This window comes from Cimex lectularius, unplaced genomic scaffold (assembly GCF_000648675.2).
Source record: "Cimex lectularius strain Harlan isolate CLEC.00 unplaced genomic scaffold, Clec_2.1 scaffold30, whole genome shotgun sequence".
NCBI lineage: Eukaryota > Metazoa > Arthropoda > Insecta > Hemiptera > Cimicidae > Cimex > Cimex lectularius.
This window is the reverse complement of record NW_019392730.1, coordinates 722,906-736,032: the sequence shown is the minus strand read 5'-3', so window position 1 is coordinate 736,032 and position 13,127 is coordinate 722,906. Positions and strand designations below refer to the sequence as shown.

At 29.0% G+C, this 13,127-nt stretch overlaps 1 pseudogene; it reads left to right on the top strand.

Moving 5' to 3' along the window:
• The first annotated feature begins 1,983 nt into the window (after positions 1-1,983).
• On the top strand, positions 1,984-2,072 carry LOC112126876 (annotated as a pseudogene).
• The last annotated feature ends 11,055 nt before the right edge of the window (positions 2,073-13,127 follow it).

The following is a 13,127-nucleotide window of genomic DNA, read 5'->3' as shown; positions in this document are numbered from 1 at the left end:
CGGAGTCGTTTATTAATGTAATGGCCCAACCTTTTTTCACCCTGCTCACATCATGTTTATTATTATTAAAATATATTTCATAGTTAGTTTAAAAATTTAGTTTTTTTTGCAAACTAAACAAATGAAAAAAACCCTAGTCTATCCGACAAGGATAGACTGAAAACATGGTATCGCCTATCTGAATAAAACTGTTTTTAATGACAGTAGGTTAAAAAAATATGAGAATCAGAACATTCTTTCTAACGAGCAGTAGGAGCAGAAAATAAATTAAGTAGGGGTTTTAATTTGTTTCTCTGCGGCTTTGTACATGTATTTTCTTTGTAATTATATATGAGTATATTGCTTTTTTTAACTTACGATAATAAAAATTTATGCATTATTTCATTAAATTTAAACATTACAAACTCAACAAAACGTCGCCAGAAAGAAAGTAAAAATTTTTCTGTATACAAAAAACCGAAAGGAATTTGGATCGTTCATTTTAAAATACCATTTATTTATCAATTTATAAATCCAAATTTTTATAACAAAACACTAAACTAAAACAAGTAAAAAAATTCTTGTTCTCTTCGATGTTTGGGTCTTTCACCAAAAATTTATAATCAATACAAAAATGAATATTTTAAATATTTTTTAAATAGTGGTTTGTTTTATTGTTTTCTATGTATTTTAAGATTATTATATAATTATTGTGATAAAAGTGTTTGTTTTCCGTGTAGATGTGCCAAAAGGCATTCTCAACACGATAGATAACAATGACACATGTACTCGGAAAACAAACCCTTTGAGCCCTGAAGATGATCTCAATAAAGATCGAAACGTTGGCACGATAAAAAAAAAGTTTTTTTTAAAACCTACGTCACACCAGACCGCATCTCACGATATCCGAATAATCATTGATTAACGGTCACTAAACACCACACATTTCTACACGAGAAAAAAAAAATTTTCTAAACCTACATCACACAAGAGGGCATTTCAAGTTCTCCAAACAAAGATTTTTTTTTACGAGAGTTCGCAACAGCAGAGGTTATATTATCAACCCTCGGGGCGCCGGTGTATAAAGAAAAAACCATTGTAATTATGTCGGGTTCGCGGGATTTGAAGCCAGGACCTTTACCTTACAGTGATGAGCGCCGTGTCAACGCCTAAACCGTTGCGGCCACCGACGTCCTCTCAAAATTATTAATTAACACAATACTAAATACTAAACATTATTATATAAGATATATTACCGATTATTTAACTAGGATGAAAAGCAGATAGAAAAATATTACAGAAAATAATTTGTTATAGTCGTGAAGAACGGTCAAGAATGAGGTTTAGGAAAATATCTTTTTCATTTTTCTCCAAAGTTTCAACCATTATTGGGGCCATCTTCAGGGCATAAAATGTGGTGCTAGTCTTTTGGTTTCATATAGGTTTTGTGTTTAAGTGACGTGAATATAGAAAATGTTAGAAAAACAAAACTAAAAGATGCTTACGGTGAAGTATTAATAGTAGGCTTGAAAGCATATATTTTTGGGTCTACAATCAACTGCATACACAAACTTAACCTCGTATACATTCCTCATAACTTCTAGAGGAATGTCGAAGCCCAAACTACCTAAAATTTAATAAGAAGTTCTATGGTACAGAGAGTTCTCGGGTTCACCACTTTCACAACTATGCGCAAATTTCTTTATGAATAATTTGTAGATAAAAGTACACACTTAAAATAATGCACTTATAAAAAAGATCCTGTTATAGTGTCGCTATACGGATAGTGTGTTTTTGTATTCGAAAAAGAACAAAAAATTTTAGAGATTTATAACTCTTCTTCTCATTGATCCACTGTTTGCATAAAAACATAAAATTTTCTAGAGAAATAGGAGAGAAAACCTGATTTCTACAAACTATCGTCACTTATATTCCTAGAGAACTGATTAAAGGCACTTGCAGCATATTGTACATTACATTCGACGACTTCGGACCTCCAAACTTATCGCTTCTCGGCCTTTTGGCTAAGATCAAAGTGTAGTATCTGAGAAATAGGAGAGAACAAAAGGTAAAATTTTTGCACATCACACTTGAAATAAAGCAATGAAAATTCGAATTTAACATATACATCATACAGAAAGCCAACGACAACTGACTCAATAATTCGTGCAGACTCAATCAACACTGTAAGCATAAAATAGCAAGCTGTGTGTGGACGATAAAATTAACCAAATTCCCTTATAATCACAAAAATATTTAAATAACATCAAATTTTTGGCCGGGAAAAATGGTTTTAACCAGAATAACATAGACAGGCATCTAACGAAACGACGTTCAAGAAAGTGATGATTGACACAACCCACAAAAAACAAAAGATTTTTCAGGCTTTTACTGGAATCCTTATGTATCGACAATAAGCCATCCTTTCAAAAATAAAAAATAAAAAATGCTTACAAACACAATGTAATTTTAGGAAAAATATGCAACGCCGTATACACTGGCAGACATAAAAAACATAAAAAAACGAGGAGTGTACACAAAAATTTTTATGTAGGATAAAGAGGAAGAAAATTTTCTACAAAAAAAAAGGAACACCTACCAAACTAAACCGAGAGGATCTTTTGAGAAAAACAACGATCATTTTGACCTAATGGAAAAAGTAAGATATTTTCACATCAATAATACATAATAATATTGATTTGAAAGAGGCGTATGAAATAGCAAAATGTAAACATGAACAAATAAAAAAATGTTTAAGTTTTCAACTAGAAACGATATCCAACATCATCACATAAACTTACCACGTCAATGCCTTAACATCACGAACACGAAAGCGGTTAACATGAAAAAATTCAACGCTACTCGAAATTCGAGTTTCAAAAAGAATCCTGAAAAAACAAAAGTATTTCACGAAATATTTGGTAGAAGTATAGAGAAAATATAATATTGATAAGCAAAAAAAAATTATTCTTACAGAAAAAAAATGATTGTAAATATAATGTTAGCTCGTTGTTTTTGTTGATTGTAAATTGTAGGTGATAGAAAATATAAAGAAAAAACTTCAAGAGAGTTGTCAAGAAAAATACATTTTTTAATTAATCTTTATTCTATCTAGGATAGGACTAAACAAGAATTTTTTTAAATTGAACTACATAACAATTGGAGTAGCTTAAATATTAAGTTAAATTTGAATGATTCATTTGCAGAACCAAATTCGTTATACTGAACTCTGTTTTATAAAAATAAACTAAAGGAATTTTTTAATTTGTTTATATTTTGATCATGTAAGAAAAAACAATGGATGGAGAAAATAACTTTTGTTATGCTTTTCCCTCAGGGCATTTCGTTGTTAAATAATAAAAGTATTAAATTTTAAATGAACGTAGTTACGTCGTCTTTCTATTATTTTCTTATTTTAACATTAAAAAAAGATTATCTATATGAAACATAACACGAAATTTTGGTTCAGGAAAACAATAAAAAAATAGCATGTAGTAAACGACCTAAAAATGAATATCATTTGGAAACGTTAACACTATTTTTTTGTAAATAAAATGATATGAATAATAGAAAGTTAGTCATTGTTATTTTTTATACTTATTTAAATATTGGTTGAGGTAATCCAGTTTTAATAGGATTTTTTAGAACACAAAGTGAGTTCTTTGGAAAGACGTCAATATGTCAGAAGGTATCCTACATGTAAAAATGGGCTAAAAATTCCCTATTGTATAAATTCTGATTCTCGATTGTATTCGAGATATTTTATTTTTAGGCTTTTAACCTTTGGGACCTTTTGTCAATAAAGTCCTTTGTGTTTCATAAAATTCTAATCTTACAGCAAATTGTATTTCGGTAATGGAAAAGGAAATTAAACATACATAGGATTTATCTTTATACTTCGTTTCAACCTTAAATACAGAATTATTTAGAAGATTTGACGTGTTTCCAAAGTTCATGTGTAAAATTTAAGTAAGATTTTCGTTTTCTGTAAATAATACAAAATATAGCGCTTAAATAAATTTTGCCCCAATTAACGAGCTTTGTAGGAATGCATTTAATTTCTCAACAGTCAATTATTACAAATGTAAGGAAGGCAAAAGAGGGGGCGTCGGTGGCCGCAACGGTTAGGCGTTGACACGGCGCTCATCACTGTAAGGTGAAGGTCCCAGGTTCGAATCCGGCGGCCCTGAATTCAGGTATATGACCTCTGCTGTTGAGAACCCTCGTTAAAAAAAAATAAAAAAATAAAAAAAATGACCGGATTTTACGTAAAATTAGAACAGGTAAATACTCGCTGCTCTATTCAAAAAAAGTGTTAATTCAGATGGCATTTCTACTCCTTTCGATGTTCGTAACATTCACTCTTTTCACTCAAGTATATTTTTACTGTAGTGGAGTACAACACACTTTACACGTTCTGTGTATCTAATGTAATTGATGGTTGATGGGGTAATCATATTTCTTACCTCTCACATGTTCACGCTAATAAATACATTCAACCTTGCTATACACAAAACTATATACATCTACGTACTATGTACACAAAAGAAGCCTTGTTTTCTTCAAAAATCAGAACAGGAGACCAAATTAATCACGACTCTTATATTGGATAGAATTCCTACACGTTCTCCATATAAAGCCAAGGAACCCTTCAATTAAGTGTAACAAATCAAATATACTTTCTCGACATGCCCATCCACTTTCCGTCGTTCATGATGGAGATACCATTAACCACTGGCATTTTGCTAGAATTTAAATCAATGAAAGGGGTGTCAGTGTTACTTAATAAACTTTATGAACAATTTTTTAAGAAGAATTCGCAAGGGAAATGTTATTTATTATTTTTGTTTGTGTAATTTTGAATTTAATGTTAATGCCAAGAGATCTCTTTTATTGGCGTCTCTCTCCTGACAAATAGGGAAACAACCGGCTCCACTCTTCTATAGTTTTTCTGTATTTTTGGTCATTAAATAAAAACGGTCATTCGGTTTCGAAATATTTTTTAGGAAAAACAAAACTCTTTGGTACAAAATTGAACACAATACCAAGCAAAAAAGATAAGAAGGATTTTATGGAAAAATGAAAAGTTCAAATATACAGAAAAGTGGAAAATCTAGATTACTATTGTTAATTTGGGACAATATGAAAGTTTTAGTCCAATTTGAGATTTAGGTTAACTTCAAAAAGTATTAATCTCCATTCAAAATATCCCCATCTAATAAACAAACGATTTTGCAGCAAAACTCCGTGATTTATAACTTTATCTTATTTTTGAAACATTTTAAAAATTTTCGTATCATATCCCATGTAAGTGTATCGAGCCTTGAAAAACTAAAAACATGATATTACTAACAGCGTAATTATCATCTTACTGAAGGAAGTGGCCAGGAACGTCGTTTAAATTTTCTTTTGAGTATGATTTTTCTTTTCTCTTTGTTTATTTCAAATTTAATATAAGAAGGCTCAAACCACAACTAGAACGAAGAAATGAATAATTACTATTTTAAAACGCCAAAAAATTAATTAATTTCATCGAAAAATTAGAAAAATTTACAGTGACGTTCTTAATAACCCTATTTTCTTTTTGTAAAAATCTATTTTGTTAGAGGATTCTAATAAAAGTTACACTGGATTTATAGGTAAATGTTATTGTACCGGTCCTGAACTACAAATTCAAAACAAAAACTTCCTTAATTTTATTTTTTAAAGGTCCATGAAATGTACGAACATTTAATAATAACTTCCAAGATATTATCGATCGCCGAACAACTCAGTATGCTCTAGACAAAATACGAAGAGTAAAAAAATGTCACCTGGTTTACTAAGTCGCCAAAACTGATTAAAATAACATTGAACTGAACGAAAACAAATTTTGATAGTTCTATTGTTGGTAAACATTGATTAATAATGATACGAATAATCCCCAATATCCAACGATATTTAATATCTGATATTTAATTTAAATATCCAATGATATTACTATTGAAATAAACGATACGTGGCTTAAGTTCAGAAACTAAAAAAAGTAAAGAAAATAAAAATAAATAAAAAAATATTTATAGTTAGTATGATATTTTTTTCAGGGATCGTATATAAAACATGTCCTATACTATAAATACTCTTTGAGAGCAATTTCAAGAAAATTGAAATACTTTGAACTTTGTCTAAATTTTGCTGGGAACATGTCTGGAGGAATAAAAACAAAAATAGTACTTACACATAATACATTTTTGCTTTACCTCGACCTACAAAACGTACATGAACCATTCTAATATTTCTTAGAACTGTTGGTGTTTATTTAAAACTATAATTCGGTCATTTGTTCGTCATCATTGTTTTGATGAAATTTGCTTGGTCTATTAAATAAGTTGATTTATTGTCTTTTGAAATGCGTTTGCTTCAGAAATCCTAAAAACTTTATCATCTTTTGATAAATAATCAAATCAAGAAAGAAAATTCGCAAGTAAAGAAAACAATCTTGTCTGCAATATAAGCCGACTTTATTTTATTGGCCAACCGGGTAAAGTCTCCTTTTCCTCAGGGTTAGAAGATTAAATTAGGTCACGGGAATAGGAAACAACGATTTACATCGGTTGCATAACCGTATTCGTAGAGGAAAGTGTGCTATTTCTTACGCAAGTCACGTGTGTCCGCGGATTCAATCAGGGAAGGAAAAGGACATTTCCTCCTTTTACGTTTCGAACCTTAGCCCTCGTCGCATGAAAACACGTACGACGTTCCTGGAATGCCGTGAAAATTCTCCGGGTTTAGAAAGCCACAACAGACCTACACTGGAGACCGACGGTTTAAATTGTATTTTTACCCAAAACTACCTTATTTATGTGTCCATTTTTAAATCCGAATATAAAGAATTGAAACTGATTTAAAATTGAAATGATTAGTTTTGGATTACCAAGAGAATTATTATCCTTAAAAAATACATATTGGTTTTACTTGTTGTGTCCAGTATTTTGGATGAGTTCTTCAACCCAAGCTTCTTTTATGAAATTAAACATATCTTTGAATACTTATTTGGAGGTCGTGAGATGCGGTCTGGTGTGGCTTCTGGTTTCTGAAAACCATTTTTTGAAAGTATCCAATTATGTTTATTGTGAAAGAAAAGATTGGTTCAACAAAATAAACCATATTAATTATAATTTTGCTATTTAACACTTTCTTGAACTGGAATTTATTGAAATAAATGAATTAAACAATGTATATTGACGATAAATAAAACGATATGGAAAGATTATAGGATCGGTTTTTAAAATTGGACAAATTTTCGTCTCGTCATATACCATAGCATGGGGTAGTTGGAAGAGTTACCGAAAGTCAAACCCTCAAGTTGCTTACCACTTATGCTCGGCTGGCAGACCGACTTGTTAATTGAGTATGCAGTTTAATTAAATTAAACACCAGCATGCGGGATCGGCCATCATTTAGATAGATTATTTGCGGTTCGACCTCCGTCTCTCACGCCAAATGGATTCGGGAAACCTGGGTCAAAGAACGATTGCAAATGGCCCACATTCATTTGAAAATGCCATGATTAATGAAGAACTTAAAATAAAACTGAATTTAATCGTATGAAGAGAATATAAATCAGAAACAAGATAAAGATAAATACATCCAATAATACAATAAAATAAATTGAACGCAGAAATCCTCAAATCTAATCGCATTCGGGCCAATATCCTATTTCGAATATAATAAAAAACAACGAATTGCTTTTCTATATAAATTATTCTTCACATAAAACTTCAAGCATTATAACCTCAATGTTTACAATTAAAATAGATAAAAAGCAATAATGAATAACATGAATCAATGCTTGATTATGAAAATCTAATATATTCTCAAGATACACAATGTAATATATTTATTTTATTAGTATATTTGTTGTTGTATTTATTTATTTTCATAGTAAAAATTGTTTTGTTGCGTTCGCTATTCTTAATTTTGTGATTCTTCATAAATACACACTCATGTACAAATTCTAAAATTATAATGTTTTAAGGATCAATTGGGGAAAAAAATAGGGGCACTTTTTTTGCTTCTTGGTTTACGTTGGCCCTATTTGGCAAATGTATCCTTATCTTTTCAATGGAAAATATTTCGTATAAATCCTCTGAACAGATTTTCACTAAAACTCAAATTGTCTATTATAGAAATCCAGAAAAAATTGACTCTTGGCAAAAACAGTCGACAACGCTGAAATTATTTTTTTTCATTGTTTACATTTTGAAATTTTCTTAGCAACTCAATCGCTCTTTTGGTGGTGTGGAATTTTTTTTTATATAAATGTACAAACAATATTACTGTGTGGTGATTAGTGACCATCAATCGATATTTATTTAGAAATCGTGAGAACATCTGGTGTTGTAGGTTTCAGAAAAACATTTTCTTTATCGTGTCAACGTTTCAATCTTTATTGAGATCATCTTCAGGGCTCAAAGTGTTTGTCTTCTGTGTAATTGTGCCATTGGGCACATGGCACACCAGACCGCATCTCACGATTTCTAAATAAACACAATATTAGTTTTTCCCAGAATCATAGTATTAAAAAAATATTAACTTTCTTGTTTGCACAAAAATTAGAAATTAATAATTTTTGTTTTATCCAAACTGTATACATTTATTTTTATCATTATATTAGTTACTACATACTTATTTTAAAGTAAGCCAAATTAAACAAGATCAAAAAATCTTGAGTTTTAATAAAAATATTGGATAGAAAGATGATTAACAAAATACTGAAAAATCATTTAGATATAATTAAAATTTAACTAATAATTTTTTAACTGGTATTCCTGATGATGCGTAATTGAGAGGAAAATCATGTAATAATCAATAAATAAATTGATTCTATCACTAAATTATTCTCAAGTGTTTTGATGAATTTTCTGTCAAACCGTCATAATTAAAAAGTTATTATTAAAACTCATAAATTTTTCCTCCCGTTTAATTTTGTTTGAATTACAATAAGAATGTTGAAATTAATATAAATATAAAAATACTTATAGTTTGAAATAAACAACAATATCCAGTGGTTTTTTAGAGTATACAATAACATATATTTCTAGGAAAAATAATTGGGATATTGCATTGGTTAAGCGGTGAGTCGAGAGGTAGACTTATTTGGAAAAAGAAACCGCCCCCACAAACGGAAAAGGCTTAATAAAGAAAGAAACAAAGCCACACTTCTCATAAAAAAATATCTCGTACTTTCTTCTTTTTTTTTTTTTTATTGGGCTCTTCGAATACTTTAGCTATATAAAAAAACTCAAATATACACTTTCAAAGAAAAATAGAAAACAAAAAGATAAATCTGTACGACAAAAATGAGGTATATTTGTTTGTTTTGTTTTTACATCAGTGGTTAATATTTATAATTAATTTTAATTATTGACACTAAAACCCTAGATATTAGAATGTGTTTTTATTACTCTTTCTTTGTCCAACTATTTCCACTAAAAGACTATCAGTGTTATTTTTATTACGATCAATTCAATGAATGAGATGAAAGTATAAATTTCAAAAATGTATTCTTTTGAGTTAGAACAAAGTATTACGTTTTTATGTTAAAGTATAACGTATGTATATATTTTTTTGAAGATCTTGGGAATTTTATGAATTTTTTACATCCATTTTAATTAAACATTTTCTTATAATATTTTGTAAAGGAGGCGACCATTGTTCCTAACGAAATAATTAGAACGCTCATTACCAATTGTCCGACGTCGAGAAATTTTGACAAGAAAGCTGCAGACATTTTTTGAAAAGAGGCTTTCTCCGATGGTGGACACGGCCCTTATATTTTATAATTAAACATAATCTGCCGCCTGTGGCCGCGCACACGCGGAGAAGAAGCGAGCTTTCCGACGCTTCAGAAGACATCCGACGGAGGAAAACCTTGATAATTTTAAAGTAAAAAGGGCTAGGGAGAGGCGTATCCTGTCCCAGGCCAAAAAAGAAAGTCTGGCGAGATATGTGTCAGAAATGACGCACCATACATCCGCCAGGAAAGTCTGGGACAGGGTCAGAGCCCTCTCGGGCCGATCCAAACCTCCGTCGGTCCCTATCTTAAGCACGGATCATGGGAGCGTGACAGAAGCTTCGGAGGTGGCCGAAGAACTAGCGCAGCATTTTGCTGCGGTATCCAGCTCCGAAGCCTACTCCGATAGCTTTCGGCAAAGAAAGACCGAGGCGGAACGCATGACAATCGACTTCGACGGCGGAACAAGTGAAGCGTACAACGTGCCCCTGACGATNAAAAAAAAAAAAAAAAAAAAAAAAAAAAAAAAAAAAAAAAAAAAAAAAAAAAAAAAAAAAAAAAAAAAAAAAAAAAAAAAAAAAAAAAAAAAAAAAAAAAAAAAAAAAAAAAAAAAAAAAAAAAAAAAAAAAAAAAAAAAAAAAAAAAAAAAAAAAAAAAAAAAAAAAAAAAAAAAAAAAAAAAAAAAAAAAAAAAAAAAAAAAAAAAAAAAAAAAAAAAAAAAAAAAAAAAAAAAAAAAAAAAAAAAAAAAAAAAAAAAAAAAAAAAAAAAAAAAAAAAAAAAAAAAAAAAAAAAAAAAAAAAAAAAAAAAAAAAAAAAAAAAAAAAAAAAAAAAAAAAAAAAAAAAAAAAAAAAAAAAAAAAAAAAAAAAAAAAAAAAAAAAAAAAAAAAAAAAAAAAAAAAAAAAAAAAAAAAAAAAAAAAAAAAAAAAAAAAAAAAAAAAAAAAAAAAAAAAAAAAAAAAAAAAAAAAAAAAAAAAAAAAAAAAAAAAAAAAAAAAAAAAAAAAAAAAAAAAAAAAAAAAAAAAAAAAAAAAAAAAAAAAAAAAAAAAAAAAAAAAAAAAAAAAAAAAAAAAAAAAAAAAAAAAAAAAAAAAAAAAAAAAAAAAAAAAAAAAAAAAAAAAAAAAAAAAAAAAAAAAAAAAAAAAAAAAAAAAAAAAAAAAAAAAAAAAAAAAAAAAAAAAAAAAAAAAAAAAAAAAAAAAAAAAAAAAAAAAAAAAAAAAAAAAAAAAAAAAAAAAAAAAAAAAAAAAAAAAAAAAAAAAAAAAAAAAAAAAAAAAAAAAAAAAAAAAAAAAAAAAAAAAAAAAAAAAAAAAAAAAAAAAAAAAAAAAAAAAAAAAAAAAAAAAAAAAAAAAAAAAAAAAAAAAAAAAAAAAAAAAAAAAAAAAAAAAAAAAAAAAAAAAAAAAAAAAAAAAAAAAAAAAAAAAAAAAAAAAATTAAACATAATCTCATTTTGTAATAATTAAAACACTGCGTGAGTGATGGATGGTGAGGCAGCATAATACCGTCAGACCTTTGTTCGCTCCGGGGTCCCGCCTTCGGTTGTTTGGCCATCAATGTCTTGAAATTCATTAAAACTTGCGGTTCGCCAGTTTTAATTATAACGTTAATTTCGAGATTCGTTATTTTGACAGAAACAGCAAATGAGACCTCATTTGGGGGCTTCTTCAATAGAATTCGTAGTCACCGGAGAGACAAGGGAATTTGCCTCTATCTCTCCCACTCATTCGACCTACCCTCTCGTTTTTAACCCCTCAAGATCTAGATAGAGGACTCTGTTAATTAGTTTTTACATCTTGTTTACATTCAATTCGGATGATAATATATTTTAAATAGGCCAGCATGGCTTTGTATGAAATCGTTTTACAAAAATTCAATTTTTTTTAAGTTTGTTGAAAAAAATAATACAAACTTGGGAAAATATATTTTTATCATTGGTACTATTAACCTATCTCTGTTAACCTCATTCAAAATGATTTTAAAATTTATGTTACTACTGTGTCTGAATTAAATTTTTTATTACACTTTTTTAAAAGTTAATTAGTTTATTAGCTAACATCTTTCATATACACGCTATGTGTTATTATATAACTATTATTATTAAATTTTTAGAGCATTTTACCGGTTTTCATTCTACGCCCTAACATTTCAACATTCTACCTTAGATTATTTGGAGATCGTGAGATGTGGTCTGGGGTGACGTAGGTTTTAGAAAAACATTTTCTTTCGTACCAACCTTTCGATCTTTATTGAGATCATCTTCAGAGCCTCGGATTTATAAACATTGTTTAAATTATACAAATACATGTAGGATGTGAAATCTTAGGTCTTCTTCTATCTTAGGTAATCCCTTCTGAGTGCTATAAAGTTCTGTCCTCAAACTTTCACACATAAACTAAACTATCGTATTGCCATCCAAAGCTTTAATTTATCCTTTTAAATTATTTAATTTAGAAGGAAAAAGTATGCAAAAAGCTATTTTGTTCTTTAATAAGATTTTCGAATTTTTGTTCTATAATTTAAACATTTCCCATAGGTTATTCGGAAATCGTGAGATTCGGGCTGGTGTGATGTAGGTTACAGAAAAACATTTTCTTTATCGTGTCAACGTTTCGATCTTTATTATCTATCATCATCAGGGCTCAAAATGTTTGTATTCCGCGTAATTGTGCCATTCTTGCGTGTCGTGTTGAGAGTGAACAACACACAACCGTGACACATCTACATAGAAAACACACACTTTGAGCCCTGAAGATGGTCTCGATAAAGATCGAAACGTACCACGATGTCCAGATGATCATTTGACACGAAGCTGTGCGGCGTGAAAGTGGTGGATATCTGCTTAGAAAAGACACAGCACTTTTGGAGAGTGTTGAGAGTGCCACAAATTTCCCATAGGCTTGTATGGCCAATAACAATTATAATATTAATGTAATTAGACTACCAACAGTCTCAGCATGATTATAAGTCCATAGTTAATGTTTTAGTCTTCCACTCGAATATTATAAATACACTAATGCTATTCAACACTAATAATATTTTTTGACGCTATCTTTCCCTATTTAAATGCATTTTGGGTATTATAGTTTAATTGGTATTTTTCATTTTTCAGCCCCAGGAGCCTCAAAAATTTTTGAAATTAGAAAGAAATCTTGCACGCTCAACTCTCATTGAAACCCTAATTGAAAAACATTTAAAGGTATAAGAATTTAGAAAAAGGCCTAAATCACATTATAAATTCCAATAAATTTAAGAAAGACATTATGTAATTATTATTATTGCTGCTCAATTGGTTTACACATTTTTTCGACATGAAAAATTTGAGTCACAGGCGGAATTCGAACCCACGACTTTCGGCTAGATACGCCGCTGCAC